The sequence below is a fragment of the Corvus moneduloides genome, chromosome 6 (assembly GCF_009650955.1).
Source record: "Corvus moneduloides isolate bCorMon1 chromosome 6, bCorMon1.pri, whole genome shotgun sequence".
Taxonomy (NCBI): domain Eukaryota; kingdom Metazoa; phylum Chordata; class Aves; order Passeriformes; family Corvidae; genus Corvus; species Corvus moneduloides.
Window position 1 is genome coordinate 57,009,387 of NC_045481.1, and position 17,000 is coordinate 57,026,386.

The 17,000-nt window shown below is 39.9% G+C and overlaps 1 long non-coding RNA gene across 1 annotated transcript; it reads left to right on the forward strand.

Annotated features, from left to right (window-relative positions):
* The first annotated feature begins 1,771 nt into the window (after window positions 1-1,771).
* On the forward strand, window positions 1,772-15,395 carry LOC116446102. The gene is made up of 5 exons (XR_004241050.1): window positions 1,772-1,949; window positions 3,573-3,661; window positions 11,261-11,363; window positions 12,098-12,282; window positions 13,152-15,395. It is a non-coding gene; the product is annotated as an uncharacterized LOC116446102 (long non-coding RNA).
* Window positions 15,396-17,000: the final 1,605 nt, after the last annotated feature.

Genomic DNA, 17,000 nt, shown 5'->3' on the forward strand with positions numbered 1-17,000 from the left:
TAATGGCTGGATGGGTTTTAGTTCCTGCTAATAGCAATGGAGTTCCTGATATAAACTAGGAAGCTGTCTAAGCTGTTTATTCTCAATAGAGAGAGAGAATAAAGCAAAATGCCTTGTTTATCATAAAACCAGTGTGAATAGCCTCAGGCTGGAGTTTATCTCAACCTATAGATTACAGAAAAATCCTAAACAACTATTGTGGACTGGAGGAGTTTTAAAATCTCATTTCCTCTATATGAGACCAGAACTCATCTGAAATTGGTGGCTGAAGTAGCTGTTGTGGTTACTGAAATGTAAATCGTCATGCCTCCATTCTCTAACCGGATGGTGGAAAATGCACTATCCATGTTGGTTTTTTTACTTTTCCATATATCTATATCTATGTATGATATGTAAATTACTGATTCAACTAAACTTAGAAACATGTTTATAGAAAACCTCAGATTTTAAACAATAAAATGCATTTTTTCAAATTGCTGCAGGCTGAAAAAACAGGTAAGATTAAGTGAACAATAAATGAAACTTCAACTATTAGGGTATTGTCTTTATCCTTCCATGATCAATCATTACATACTTCAAATATAGATTTGAACTGATTCATATTGATTAATTAATGGGTATTGGAATACCAAGACAACTGGCATAACAATGTGGAAAACATTGTTTGGTGTCTTGTTCATCTCCAGTATTTCATATCCAATATTTCCCATCAGCATATGGGTGGATTATTTAAAAATACAGAAGCCTATATATGTGTGTATTTATATATATATATATATATATATATACCTATTTTATCTATTTTTCTACCTCAGAATCCTTCCCACATTTGTTCCCAATGTGCCTCTGCTAAGTGTGATTAGGAGAAAATTTAATTAAGTGGTAAAATGGTGTGTGAGTAGATAAGATGGGCATGATTACACACATGTATTTCTTTTAGTGATAAATAAGTTTAAGTAGCCCCTGTCTTTAGCACCTCATCCACATATTATTTCCCCATTCTCTCTTATCTGAAGTAAAAAACCCCAAAGCATCAATTTTCTACCCTGATTCATCACATGTCCAAAAGAACATTTATGAAGGTGAAGGTCTGAGGAACATGAGAGAGCTCAATATGTGAGTATGTAGAGCAGAAGGGGAGATGAGAGCTTGCACCAGCATTGTGACTGAAGAAACACCGAATATAAGTAACCATGCTTCAAGAGTGTGTAGAAGTTGCAAAAAAATTTGCCTTTTAGTCAGAAGAGAGTGGCAAAAGGAAGAGGATTTAAGAGCCAAAGAATCATTCTAGAGGATTTAAGATAATCATAAAATCATAAAATGTTTTGGGTTAGAAGGGATCTTAAAACTGATCTTGTTCCAACCCCTCTGCCAGGGCCAGGGACACTTCCCACTATCCCAGACTGCTCAGAGCCCCATCCAGCCTGCCCCTTGTACGCTTCCAGGGATGGGCAGCCACAGCTTCTCTGGGCAACCTGTGCCAGGGCCTCACGGTAAAGAATTTCTTCCTAATATCTAATCTAAACCTACCCTCTTTCAATTTAAACCCTAGTCAAAAGTCCCTCTCAGTACTGGAAGGTGCTACAAGGTCTCCCTGGAGGCCTCTCTTCTCCAGGCTGAGCAACCCCAACCCTTCCATGCTGTCTCCACAGCAGAGGCGCTCCCGCCCTCTGAGCATCTTCGCGGCCTCCTCTGGGCTCGCTCCCGCAGCTCCGTGTCCCGACGCTGGGGAGCCCGGAGCTGGACGCAGCGCTGGCTGGGTGCCACAAGGGCAGGGCAGAGGGACTGTCGCCGAGCGCTGCTTTGGGGTTCCCTTTAGGGAGCGCTGGGATGGCGCAGCGCGGATGGGTGCTGCGCTGGAGGGATCTGCCGGGGGAGCACCGTCTGCCATGGCCGGGGCAGTGACACAGCCCCTGCCCCGCGCCGGGCCCCGGCCGCGGCTGGCCTGAGTGAGGGCGCGGCGGGGCTGTGTGAGGGCGCGGCGGAGCGGGGCTGTGTGCGGGGCTGTGGAGCGGGGCTGTGTGCGGGACTGTGTGAGGAACTGTGTGCGGGGCTGTGTGCGGGGCTGTGTGAGGGGCTGTGTGCGGGGCTGTGTGCGGGGCTGTGTGAGGGGCTGTGTGCGGGGCTGTGTGCGGGGCTGTGTGAGGGACTGTGTGCGGGGCTGTGTGCGGGGCTGTGTGAGGGACTGTGTGCGGAGCTGTGTGCGGGGCTGTGTGCGGGGCTGTGTGCGGGGCTGTGGAGCGGGGCTGTGTGCGGGGCTGTGTGAGGGACTGTGTGCGGGGCTGTGTGCGGGGCTGTGGAGCGGGGCTGTGTGCGGGGCTGTGTGCGGGGCTGTGTGAGGGACTGTGTGCGGGGCTGTGTGCGGGGCTGTGTGCGGGGCTGTGTGAGGGACTGTGTGCGGGGCTGTGTGCGGGGCTGTGGAGCGGGGCTGTGTGCGGGGCTGTGTGCGGGGCTGTGTGAGGGGCTGTGGAGCGGGGCTGTGTGCGGGGCTGTGTGAGGGACTGTGTGCGGGGCTGTGTGAGGGGCTGTGTGCGGGGCTGTGTGCGGGGCTGTGTGAGGGACTGTGTGCGGGGCTGTGTGCGGGGCTGTGGAGCGGGGCTGTGTGCGGGGCTGTGTGCGGGGCTGTGTGAGGGGCTGTGTGCGGGGCTGTGGAGCGGAGCTCTGTGAGGGGCTGTGTGCAGGGCTGTGTGCGGGGCTGTGTGCGGGGCTGTGTGCGGGGCTGTGGAGCGGGGCTGTGTGCGGGGCTGTGTGCAGGGCTGTGTGAGGGGCTGTGTGCGGGGCTGTGGAGCGGAGCTCTGTGAGGGGCTGTGTGCAGGGCTGTGTGCGGGGCTGTGTGCGGGGCTGTGTGCAGGGCTGTGTGCGGGGCTGTGTGCGGGGCTGTGGAGCGGGGCTGTGGAGCGGAGCTGTGTGCGGGGCTGTGTGCGGGGCTGTGTGCGGGGCTGTGGAGCGGAGCTGTGTGAGGGGCTGTGTGCGGGGCTGTGGAGCGGGGCTGTGGAGCGGAGCTGTGTGCGGAGCCGTGGAGCGGAGCTGTGTGAGGGGCTGTGGAGCGGGGCTGTGGAGCGGGGCTGTGTGCGGGGCTGTGTGCGGGGCCGTGGAGCGGGGCTGTGGAGCGGGGCTGTGTGCGGGGCTGTGTGCGGGGCCGTGGAGCGGGGCTGTGGAGCGGAGCTGTGTGCGGGGCTGTGTGCGGGGCCGTGGAGCGGGGCTGTGGAGCAGGGCCTGGCGCGGTTCCCGCTCGGAGCGGAGCGGAGCGGTCCTGGCGCGCCCCCTGCCGGGCCCGCCCGCGCCTCACGGCCCGCCCGCTGTGCCCGGCCCGCTCCCTGGTCGGCATTCCCGGGAATCCGGGGGCCGTTTGTCCCGCCGGGAAGCAGCGCCGGTTTATCACGGACCTTCGCCTTGTCAGTTTATTTTTTATTATTATCACTGTTGGATTCGGCGCTTAAAGAGCTTCAAACCGCCAGGCCTTGCTCTTACCGCTCAGCTTCCTGGGGGGAAAAGGGCAGAAATTAAAACTCTGCTTTAATCGAAGAGTGAGAAAAGAGAAAGCCATTTAAAATTGTGTTTCTTATTGGTAGAGACTACAGGTAGGAGCTAAGTGTGTCTGTGGCTGTCAGCAGCATCCTCGATGGCAAACTAATGCGAGGGGAAGTTTGATAACCCCCAGGTAAAAGCCCTTTGATTTTGATTTTAAATTCCAATAAAATTTTAGAGGTCTTGTTTGAGGCAGGATTGTTTGCGGGATATGACATCTCTGTCTCTACTTTCTGTCTTAATGCCTTGTCATAGTTCTTGATGTCTGCCTGTCAGCACAGCGAGAGGGATTTTTTCATGTCTGAATAGTCACCTTAATGATAGCAGATGGAAACGCCACGGGGGGCCCGAGCCCATCACACTGTCATTGTCACAGGCTGCCCTGACCTGCTTCCACTCCTCTATTTTTTGTCCCTTTTTAAAGGAGAAATGGATGGTAATTGAAAAGGATCTTAAGCAAGACTTAGGAAGCTCCAGACAACACGATTCCCCACTCTCTCTCTCTCTGTTTTCACAAATAAAGTCTTAACCTCTTAAGCACCAATAAGAGTAGAAAGCAAGCTAAATTGGTAAAGCTTTATAAAGATTGGCCTACCAAAGCTTTTTCCTTTCCCTCCTCGGGATATATCCAAGCTGTGTTACATCCTTATCATGGTTGGCGTGTGTTTATTTCCTTCAATATATCTTTTATTTGCATAGATTTATCGATTTCCTAAGGACGAATCTATAGGCACTGTTAACTCATTGCTGTGCTATGTGTCTTGATCTTGCATATTGACAAGAAACTTCTAGGCTCATGCCTAAAACTAATTTGAAGACTCATAAATTCCGTGTTGTTCACTTTAACATTTTAGGATTATTTTTTATTAGGATTCCCTAATCTGATTTGCAAAATCTGTGTTTAATTACAATCAGTCAGAAATTAGGTTTTGGTGTTAGTAATGATTTTTAGCTAAAGAAAGCCATAAAATCATCACAACTTTCAGAAAGTGATATGTCAATGGAATAGTGAAAGATAATTTTAGTTATATACAAACTTCTGTTTAATATCACATGATACTAAAATACCCTTCATATCTCTAGAGGAAAAATTACAAGCTCTCAGTTTTATTGGATCACAAATTAACTTTGGAAACCCAGGACTGTGATGTCTTGCAGTGAAGGTATCAGTTCTGAGGTGTGAAGAATACTTTGTATGTGGATTTAAATGTCCCTTCTACCATGCAGAAATAATATTTTTTTTTTTTTCAATTTTAGACGTTAGAATTTTTTAGCCCCAATACCTTTTTAAATGTGTGTTTTACCAGCCTCAGAACTATTTAATCAAATTATTTAATATTTTGGCTGAAACATATAAACTGCTTTCTTAAGCTGAAATGGAAGCATACACTAATTATCTTCATTGTTACTCAGAAGCTGAATGAAAGTGAAGAAAAACATCAAAGCAAAGCTAATTTCTTAAAATCTTGGATGAAAGCAGGTTCAGGGTACAGGAGAAACAATTAAATAATTTTGTAGGGTATTCCATTTAGATGAAAATGTCACTCTGAGGGGTGAGGCACTTGAGGGTTTGTTTTATTTTCGTGGGGATGTTTTTGTTTGTTAATTTTTGGTATTACAGTGAAATGCCTACACCTGGTGAAATTAAATGTGTTAAGTGATGAGACACTTTTGAAAAAAGTACTCCTTGGTACTTGTCTGAATCTCAAGACCTTTAAAAACCTGGCTGTGATCTGGATATTTGACTGCAGCAGTGATCAACTTAATTGAGTTTTTTTCCATAATGCCTATCCTACATCTAGATTCAGTAATACTCTGGGTAAATTCGGAATCAATTAGAACTGGAAAGCAAGCCGAAAATTACTCAGTGGCAAATCTTCCAGTCACTGTTCAGAGAAGATTCTAACTGAAACATATAATTTATTTAACTTTCGTACTTGATATAAGCTATTTGACTCTTTTGTACATCAGGAAATGATTGCTTTGGCTATTCTTTTATCCATACTCAAATGACCTGCATTAAACCAATAAAATACATGAGTTCATAATTCAATGGAAAATCAGACGTGGACTATTACATGATTTATAATGAGTAGTTACAGTATCCTAATTTCAAAAGCTGTTTTACTCTGTCTCTCCCCCCTCTTCTCCCATCAGTTTATGATTGGTTTACTCAGAAGGAAAGCAATGTATTGAGCAAATAACTTATTTTATTTTGTAAAATTTATAAATTGATATTTTACCCGTTTTGATGGGTTTCTTTTAGTGTGTTATGAAATTATATTTCAGTCCATCGAATCTTCCTATAAAGTCAAACTGACAACTAATAGTAGCTAATTTCACCACAGTGAAACTTTAATTAAAATTGGGTTTGTTTGGTTTTTAAGTTAGGCTCCTTTCTCAATATCTCTGCAGTAAAAATGAAACAAACATACTACATAATCACAAGTTAAAAAAGAGGATTTAAAAACAAACAAAAAGCCTCCTCACCCAAAAACCCAAAGAAGCTCCCAAAACATTTACTTTCTGATTATCTTCCTGAAATACCCAAATTCACAACACGAAAATAAATACCAGCATGGTGGAAGTAATTTAGGCACAAAATACAATAAAATGTACACAGTGGAAAATGTTGAAGGAAAAGACGTAGAAAATCAGTTTTTAAAATTCATCTGAATTATAGTTTTCATACCTCTGACTTGTGTCTGAAACTAATCAAAGAATTTTCAGACAAGTTCTCTTAAAATACCCTTTAATTAAAAGAGAGCACGTTGTTCCTCCTTTTCTAACAGACTGAATATTTTCAGATATATAACTGTACAATAGGTCACTGAACACTAACAGTCTTCAGTGGGTATTTCTTCATTGTATTCAGGTAAATAATGTTAAAATAGTCATAATTTCCTAAAGACATTTATAATGTTTATAGATCATGAATAGTAGCTAATCTTCACCTTTATCATCAGTGTAAACACCATATAGTTCAAATCTGTCTCTTTACAAACAGTTTTCGTTTCTGACAGTATAAATCTAGCACAAAGATATCAATCACATTGAACTGCTCCCCATAACCTATAGGTTAAAAAAGACAAAAATCTGGCTGCTGGGAGGGTGTCTGAGTTGGAAGCAAGTGAACTAATCCCAGACAAGTGTCAGGTTGTGAGTTTTCTGTCCACCATATGAAAACGCAGTACAGGTGTTGGTATTTCCTTTCTTAATTCCCTCTGCAGAGCACTCACTGCCATGTGTAGGGCTCTGTGTGGATAATCTCATTACTGGCTTTGCAGCTGTTTGATTTTACTCAAAGGTCAGCTTTGATGTTATTTCTATATCCAGGTCTCCCTTAAATCATGTTCTGAGGACGACCTTTGGCAGAGCAACTGCAGCTGGAAACAGTGATGTTACAGTTTATTTATACAGCTTTTCTGAGTCCTAATTTTTATTTGCTGATTGGATGTGACAAGTGCATTAATTACTACTTTGTCAAAGTTCTCTGATATAATAGAGTAATTGGGCTTAGAGGAACAGGGTGGGGGAAAGAGACTTAAAAGAAAAAAATTCAAACATTGAAAAGCTGGTGTTGAGAATGATTTTCCCTATTGGAGATAATTGCTGACTGGTAAGAATGTAGCACAATGCCACTAATTATTATACCTGTTAAAGGAATGAAAATCTGATGAAAAAGTAATCTTACTGCAGCCTTCTTATAACAGGATGTGTCCTACAATAAATAGGAATACGATCTCCATTCCTGTTTACAACAGTTTAGTAGGTTATTTCAACTCAGTGCTTACTGGAAATTGAGGAAAAAAAATGACACTTGTTTTGAAATTTGCTAAAATGTATTTTAAGTAAAAATTCCCAATAGGATAAACCTGAGGCTACATGAGTTTATTAATGCCTTATGATGTCTCATGTGCACTTTTGTCCCTGGTACAACCTCGATCCTGTGGTGCTTGCACTTCCAAGTTCTGAGCAGGCAACACTGGGTATTCGATCAGCTTCACTTGATTCCAGGACAATGTTTGTGGGGTCAGAACAAGCAGCCATAAGTGTACGTGCATTTGCAGAATTAGGGTCTATATTAAATACATAGGTACATATTGAGTCTTAAGTACTAAGAAAGACAATTATCTACAACAGTAATAACCTAAATTTATCTTTAAGTCTTTCATTGCTATTGCTCACTGGCTGGCTTTTTAAAGAATAGTTGAAGTTTGCACAAGAAGATTTGGTTTTTATATGATTATTTAACCTCATACTTGTGTGTGTAACAAGTAGTCACAATGATTCTTAGGTACAAATTAAACTCATGGCAAATAAAGAGGCCATTTATCCCTAAGAACAGGTACTGAACTAGAACTGGTAACCATAATGGCATAAAGTAATCTACTGTGGGTTATCTGGACTACTTCTGTGTTTAATTGAGGTGAGTGCACATTTGTAAAGGGCTATCAATTTCATCCTAAAGTAAATTTCTGGACAGGTTTCCTGCAACACACTCCATTGGTGTTTATTTCTCATCATCAGCTGGAGAGCTGGATTGGCTCAGAGGTTGATATCTCAAGTGATCTAAAGTGAACCTTACTTCCATGGCTGTTCCTGACCACAGTGGAGAAGCCAGCTGACTTGTCTTGGAAGAATGTCCACAACTTTGGTTAGAGGGTCTCTACCCAGCAGTTTGTCACTATGGCCACAGTAACACAATCCGTTTAGGAGAAATTCCCAGTCTGATTCCATTACTGTACAACTTTGGTGGGCAGCACTGGGACTGCTGGTTCTGTTTTTAGGTGGGGCACAAGGAGGGTGCATGCAGGAGATGAAGTGATTAGTATGTCCATGACTTAAGACTTGAGTTTTACCCAACCTCATTTTGGAAACTGAATGGTAATTTGCTTAGCAATTTTTTCAAGATAGTCAACTTAAACACTGTTTATTCATGGTGCAGTGGTTTTATATTCTGTCAGCTCACAGTGATCTAATGTCTCTCAGAGCTATTTTATGATCTGGAACACCTGAATATTCCAAGTTCAAATATATTATAATATGAAAGGAATAGCTAATACAAACTTAAACACAGAAATTGTGCTTGTATATTCTGGCTTTGATATTAGAAAACAGGATGAATAGATCCAACAATTATGCATTTGGAATGAACACTGTATCACAAATTGTGATGTGGTATCTTCAAGAGGGGCCCTTTGAAGCTAAATGTAGGATAAAGGTGCCAGATACAGTACATTTTTATTCTCAGAAGCTTAAAGTTCAGTGAGGTACAGAAAACACTAAGAGGATTACACTGAGGGGAAACGGCTCAGATGCATGTTCTGGATATGTGTACTTCAAAAACGTCTTCAGATTTAGGTATTAGAGCTGAGCCCCTGGCTGTTACTTTTAATCTTTTATTGCCAAGTAAAACTATCCAGCAGAGGAGAATTCAGGATGTATAATCCTTGTGTATAAGCCTGGGATTGTAGCTGACCTTGACAATTACAGCCTGTTGTCCTTTTATCACTGAGAGAGATCATCTCTAAACCAGCAAGTTGGGACAGACAATCATCAGCTGATATAATCTCTCAGAATTTGTCAGCTGTTTTGGGGTTTTTTTTAGAGGCCTGGAGGGAGAGTTATTTTGGGGGTTTGGGTTTTGTAGAGTTCAGCAGTCTATTTCTGCTAAGATTTAGAAGCATTGTTGTGTACACTTCCGTGTTCTTGATCTTTTGCAGAATGTGGAACAATATAAAATCTCTAAAGATTACTAATTTCTGTAATTCATACTGGGAATTTTTCAGTGTTTTGCATAATTCCAGTCTGATTTTCCATCATGCTGTTGTATTTTATGTATAACCATTCAATAGTCAAGGTATTTTGCATAGAAGAAAGCATAATAGAGGAAAATAATTCAGACCCATTTATGAGTTAAACACATTAAGTGGCGCTTTAGTCCTTTACTATGAATACTTTGTCGAACTATTTTTATTAGAATGAATTTTTGTTAATATAAAAAAATAAGATGAAAAACTTTTACTGCCTCCAGTTTTGATTTGACTGCACTGGCATTCTTTTTGAAGCCTTTCCCTCCTGATATTTTGTAATATTACAAGGTTTTGCTTAGCAAAATAGTGAACAAATCCTTTTTATTCTCTAATTATTTTTTTCCCTGTAGGCTTTTATTGGATGCCTTATTCTCTTTTCTAAGTTTTAAAAATTAATTTAAGAGATTTTGATTATCTTACAAATAATTAAGGGAAACCCCAGAAGTCTCATAATGGCACCCTGTTTGTGATGTGTGATACAGCAGTTTTGCATGGCACAATAAAACAATTTGTGTAATTTTTCTTTCTGTTTGAAAACTTTACAAACTTTTTCAGCTTTGTTTGCAATATTGACTGTTCTATCTCATCTAATTCCCCTGTAATTGATGGGATGCTAGTCTTGAACAAGCTGTAAAATTAACTGCAAAATGTTAGGCCCCCCCAAAACAAAGTTAATAGTAATTTTTGAAATGCCCATGGAAGAGCAACAAGGAGAGCTGACTCTACTTCCACTGTATTTGCACTCTTGCTGGATTTTGGATATTTCTCTCATAACAACCAAGGTGGATTCTTTAAAGTTGAAAAGGCTGGATTGATTTGAATTTCAAAGAAAATTCAGTTTTATAACATGGGAGTTTATAATAGGCAGGGAAAATAGGCTAAGACAGAAACAAGATATCATAAAACGATACTCCTTAGTTTAATTGCTATGAGGTAAGCTCTAGTGTCCGTAATTTTGCCAATGTGATGATTGTAAAAGTCATCATGGGGAAAAATGATCTTAAAATTCTTCTAGTGTAAATAAGCCCGCCCTTCCTTCCTCCCTTCCCTTCCCTTCCCTTCCCTTCCCTTCCCTTCCCTTCCCTTCCCTTCCCTTCCCTTCCCTTCCCTTCCTCAGAGAAAGCTCTACTATGCTTGGAAGGAACTGTCATGTCTAGGACATGGCAGAAAATAGAATTTCAGGCAATTCACTGTCCTTATGAATGCCCTGTAAATACCGTAAAGAATAGAAACGAAACAACTGAATATCAGACAATTTCTAAACTGCAAACCTGTTTGAAATTGCAACCACTCCTATCTTATTTTAAACGTTATTCACTTAAAATACCTCTTTAAAACTATTCAGATGTTCTGGTAAATTTCCTAGGTCAGTGAGTGTTTCTAGAGAAGACTAAAGTTAGCACAACATTCACTTGACTCTAGGATTCTATTCCAAATAACTTTTGTTCAAAGTCAGGATTCAATTACTAGCTTTAATTTCTAAGTTTTTTTCCCTCTGTAATTCAGCCCCGTGTTCTTGTCACGTTTCATTGGATAGCTTTGGAACACCTAATAGCAGCCTTGCAATACCTTTAGGAGGTTAATAGTGAGAGGAATCCACAGGCTCTTCAGAGGTCCATGCTGGGGGAATGAAAGGCAAGGGTCGTAATTTGAAAGAGGAGGTTTAGTGATGTAGGATAGAAAGTGTTCCCATTAAGGATTAAACACTGAAACACAGCACCAAAAGGGTTATGGAATCTCAGTCCTTGGAGGTTCTCAGGATCTGAAAGAACCCACCACTGAGGAAACAGGCTTGAAGTCAGTGCTGCCCCAGCTCTGAAAAGGACTTTGGAGTAGATAAACTCCTAAAGTCCTTTGCACAATGAATGATTCTGTGATTTAATCTTTTTTTTTTTCCCTCCCATTTCTCTCCACAGACTTACAGAAGCATTTTCTTGATGAAACATTTTCTGAAGCAATGGAGCTGATGAAATCCTCCTTTTCCCTGTGGGCTTTCTACTCTGCCAGCACATGAATGGGGTAAAGCAGGGCCTTTGCCATACCTTGAACTGCCTACAAGGACCAAACAGGGAGTATTTCTGAACAAATGTGGAGAATTACTGACCAAACAGGGAGAATTCCTGATGAAACGAGGGGAATTGCTGACTGTTCTCTTGACAGACAACAGAGGGAGTGAATTTAAATGAGAGTTGAGATTCAAATTCTAGGGAGAAGGGTCAAGACAGAATCCTGGATACCAAGTTACCAGCTAGCACGGAGTGATAATTTTATTTCTTGGCAGGGACCCTGTTGGAGAGATGGAAATAGGACAGAAATTACCACTGCTGTCCTCTTCTTGACTTCCCCTCCCTGAACAATATAGCAGAATCAAATGCCATAAATTGCAAATGTGAAGAACTTCAAATGAACTCTTGAAGAAGAGGAGAAACCTGGCTTATGCCACTTTATCATGCACTTCAATTGAAACAAATGTATTTAACCTCATTGAAAGCTTGTAAAAGCCTTGGAATATATATTTGTGAATATATATTTGTGAATATTAAACAAAAAACTACATTTAAACAAGAAATTCTACATGAAAACCAGGTGATATTTCAGCATAAAATCAAAATAGTTTTGTGATTTACTTTTTAAAAAGCATGTTACATACCAGATAGTATTAAAGCTTTGCTTAGCCCACGGTCAAATGCTGAAGACCTATTATTGATGTTGTGAATACTAATTGCTTCCACCACATTATCTTTGTTGTGCAGCTTCACCTCCTGATGAATGTAACCAGTCGCTGAATGCCAAATCAGCCCTATCAAGTTCAAGTCAAAGGTCTGGCAACAACAGAACCTTTCCCCACTCATCAAGTGCATTAACATATTGCCAACTTCCCTGCTCGATGCGAGCTCCTCCTGCTGCGGGGATCCATCTGAAGGGAGGTGCTGATACTGTAAGTAGCACATCATTCATTCAGCACAAGGAGTATTTACCCAATTAGCTGTTTTAGCCTGGGATAGCGTTACACTAACTATTAGTTGGAGTTTTGATACCTGCCAAGAATTACAGGACAAATAGCTTGTTCTGGGGGGGGTGTGTGTGACGTGTGCACACAGCAAGTTATGTGTCTAAGGGATTTGCAGAATTTAGTTAAACTCCAAATTGTTTATTTCTGCTATTAGGAGAACTTTTGTACTGATACACCTGAATGAAAACGTTCTCCTTGTTGACCTCACATAACTGACCATCTAAAGTCCATTCCTGAAACCTCAGTGTATGCGCTTTCTAAATATACTATTTTTAGTTACATTCTTCCTGCAGTTTAAGAGGGAGAGCCATAGTACTCTTGAAACACATAAAATAAACTGGATTAGTTTCTAATAATCCTATTAAATTTGGATATTGATAGATTTTTGAAAAGACCTAAGCACAATCTTTTTTCTTTTATTTTTTTTTAATTTTTTACTTAAAAAAAAGAAGAAGCCAATCATTTACTGGAGTTCTAGTGCTATTGGCAAAATGACTTGAACTCATTTTAGTAGATGATTTATTTTATAAATTTGTCTTTGAAAGAGTTCATCTGGTAATACAGGTCTTTTTATGGTTCCAAGATACAATGTCTCATTTCATTCTCCAAATATGTTATCCATAACAGACTTGAGTATGATATGATCAATAGTCTTTGAGTAATGAAAATACTAATATTTGTGTTTAAAAGCTTTCCCCCCCTATTAATTCAAGGACTCCCTTTTCATCTTAATATTCTGCTTAACTGAGATTTACCTGTCTTTTTTTCTCACATGAAAACCTTTATTTATGGAGTTATGAAAACCAACCCATATACAAAGCATGTAACAGGAAGATGAACTTGAACATAGGACGCTCAGAAGTTGAGTTACATCAGCACAAGACAGTCTGAAGGCTTCTTGGAATCCACCTAAAATGTTTTTATATGGAAAACTCATGAAACTGGTATTTTTGTGATTTTTGGTATTTCCTTTTCTGGTCAAACCAGCAATTCAGGACAAAATTAAGATGTTTCCATTTCTGGCCTCAGGTAGGAGAAGACAGTGGAATACTTGTGAAAGTTTAGATACAAATCTTTATCAGAACTTGTAAAATCATATAGTCCAGTTCTTGTATATGCTGCTGAAACATTTATTTTCATGCTTAATTGAACAAAGTAATGTTTTGCTGGCATTCTGCAGTACACAGTACACTTCAATTATAATTGTTTTTGTCCCTTGCTGTTCTGTCACATGATGTTATCTGAAACATTTCCAGGTGTATTCATACAGTGAATTTTTCTTAGAAATTGTAAACTATGTTTGCAGACTGACATTTTCCTAATGTTACCTCTTAATCAGTGGTTCAGAATGTTTATTTATGGTTGTGCAGAAAAAATGTACAAGCAGAAAATGTTCTTAGAAATATATATAGAAATACCCACCAGTATTCCCAATCTAGAATAGCTGCTAGTGGCATTTTCTAAGAAGGACTGAAATATGCAATGTTGACACTTGTCACTGGCAGTGTCTTTTATAAAAATAATTCCCTCCATTCCTAATTTTTCTCACTTTATACTCAGTGTAGTAAAATGTTGAAGACAAAACACTTTAATTACATTATTGCTGTAGCCATTCCTATCTTAAAATGGGGTTTAATTAAAAAACATTTTTGAGCTGTTGACCTGTAGCAAAGGTTTAAGTGATATACCTCTGTAGTAAATGTGCACACTGGAAGCAAAAATAATTCAAACTGGACTTTTGGCACATTTAACTAACATTGTTTCAGACTTGGAGTAAAACTTTATTTTGGCTCAACGACTATAGATTTGTTGCAATCATTGCAGTTCACAGAACTTTTTTTTTCTGTGCATACATATTTCAAGTAAACTCTGTAGTTATAACAAGTGACACGTTATGGACCCTAAATCGTTGCACTGTGAAATATGCACAGAAAAAGGACAAATGAAGATATCAAGGGTCTGTTCCATTTTTCACTGAACTGTAAAATGCCACCCTTGTTGTACAGCAGATCACTGGTTCTGAGCAGGGCTCATTGACTGCTAAGTTGTGGATAGTGTTTCACTTTCTGCAACTGTTAATATCCTGGGTTATCCAGGCATAATGACCTCTCTATTTGTGACACATTGTTGAATTTTCTGGTTCTTTTAACTTATTCAAACCTTTTTTCCCCCCTTCTTCTTCTTTTTCTCCATTCATTGGAAGGCTGGAAGGATTCTGAACTGAGCTGCAGTACAGAGCTGCCTCGCTGTTGGTCAGCCAATTACAGTTGAAATATGTGGTGGTGGCGGCACATCTGTAAATGAATACAAACTTAAAAGTGTGAAGGAAAGGCGCTCTACATCTGCACTAGCCCTTCTTTTATACAGGGTAATGCATGTATTTTGGATAATATTGGTGTATCTGCAGTACAGTTTGGTTTCATTAGCTCTGATATAGTAAATAATCCATACTACAATGATCTATACAATTTTATAGCTGAAAGTTGGTATTTAAACTGATTGGAATGAAATTCCAACTTTATAACTGGTCACTAAATTACAATTACACTCAATACCTAAGGTATTAAGTATTTTAAATGTTGATAAAGATTTGCATTTTTAAAAACTTTGACACTTCAAAATATGAAAATAAAACAGGGGTTATATGCAGTGTACAGCATTTAGTTTCCAGACTTTAATCCAGACCTGCCTTCTTCTGAGCTTATAAGAATTTGAAGTCAGTGAGAGTACACAATTTTATCTCAGATTTGGACCCATGCCTGTCTATTCTTCTATTGATTCCCCACCAAAAGAACAGTGTTTATCTTGTTTTTATTTGCATAGTATATTCTGGATAGCTACAAATTTTCTCTGGCCCTGCGGAGAGCAAGTTGTATTTTGGAGGGCTCTGTTAGCTGCCTCCAACAAGGAGTGGAGTGTGTTTGTGTATACCTGCAATATGTCAGGTGTATAAATATTTTGCCTATGTTCAGCACTGCTGGCTCTCTTTTATGTACTGTTTTCTATGCCTCACTCCCTCATTAAAATCTGTAAATCTTGCCAAACGTCACTGTTATAATAGAAGAAAATACTTGCTGTTTTCAGAGAACTTTGAAAGCTGGGCCCCATATATTGAATAATAGGGAGGATCTAATATTCAGTACTGAAGACTTTTCTCCTTGTATCAATCAATATTTTTGTCTCACACATTGAAATGCTCTGACTTTTTCTGTTGGTAAATTGAAGCCTCTATGATGTGATGAGATTATTAAAAAATATATATATATATTCATTTAAGTATTGATGTCATATCCTTCAAGAGCCTGAAAAAAATCTGCTTACTGTCTTTCTATGTGGCTCCTCTAAAAACACCTGCAAATATTTACAACATTCGCTATAAGCAGGCCTAGGCCATCCCAGAAGAGTCAAGGGGGAGATGGGTTAATAAATTATACCTATTACCTTGTTCAGCATGACATCATTGGCTAGGATGGATGTGTTCCCTGTGGCATAGCTTCAAGGGTCACTGTGCCTTTTATGCCTGGACTTTCCAGAAAAGAAATGACTGCACAGGATAGGATGAATGTTTTACTAGACCATTGGGCACATTGATTTTTATTTTCATGGATATGTAGATCAAATTGAAATAACCTAAAGGGGCTGATGTGATACCCTGGGACTGTTAGACATGTCAAGATTTGTAGGAAGTCTCTGTCTTTCTACTTCTTGGTACTCCCTGTAGAAAAATAGCGTGGGGTGTCATTGAGATCTGTCACTCACTGACACTTAGGGGGAAAATAACCCCTACCTCTGCCAGACATTCCCTAGATGTGTCCCAGCTGAATAAGATTGTGTACTGGACCTAGTTTTGATTTATTTACATTTAAAGCAAGTGTTATACAAGTCAGACACGCATGATCCTGGCTGGCTGATATATCCTTAAGCAACTGTCTGCATATTGGCATGTGAAGAATTCTTTCTTGCCTGATGTAGGACACTACTTTGGAAATGTGTTTTTGTAAACACCCTGAAACTACAGGGCAAGAACAGCTTCTATCTGAAGACTTGATAAAACTGCATTTATTTAAGCAACCTCTGTTCAACTGTCATGTTAAAAAGAAACCACATAATGACAAAATTCACAGAGAATGAAGAAATCTGGAAAACTGAAATTAAGAAAAAAGAAACCACATTATGACAAAATTCACAGAGAATGAAGAAATCTGGAAAACTGAAATTAAGAAAAAATAAACCAGCATAAACTAAATCCTATTTGGAATTTGGATTTTGGAATTTTCCACGGATTTTAAAGGATTTTTTTACATGAATTTTTTTCACCCAAGGCTCGAGAAAAAATTATGTTACATAGATTATTTAGATCTCAGAGAAAGTAGGAATATAAACTGTATTTTAAACATGAGGATCACTGTATGTGTGCAGTACCTTTTGGTTTCTTGAAGCTGTTTGTCCATTGAAAAACCTGTAGGTAAATTTTTCTTTACACCAAGCAAATTAAGCAGATCTGCCCGTGGAAATTAAGTTTAATAACTACCTGATTTTTTGTTCAGCTGATATAGATAAAATAATTTAAAACTTATCTACTGTTGTAGAGCTCGTCAGACTGACAGGGAGATTTCAGTTTTGCCTTACTGTCAGAAATGCCT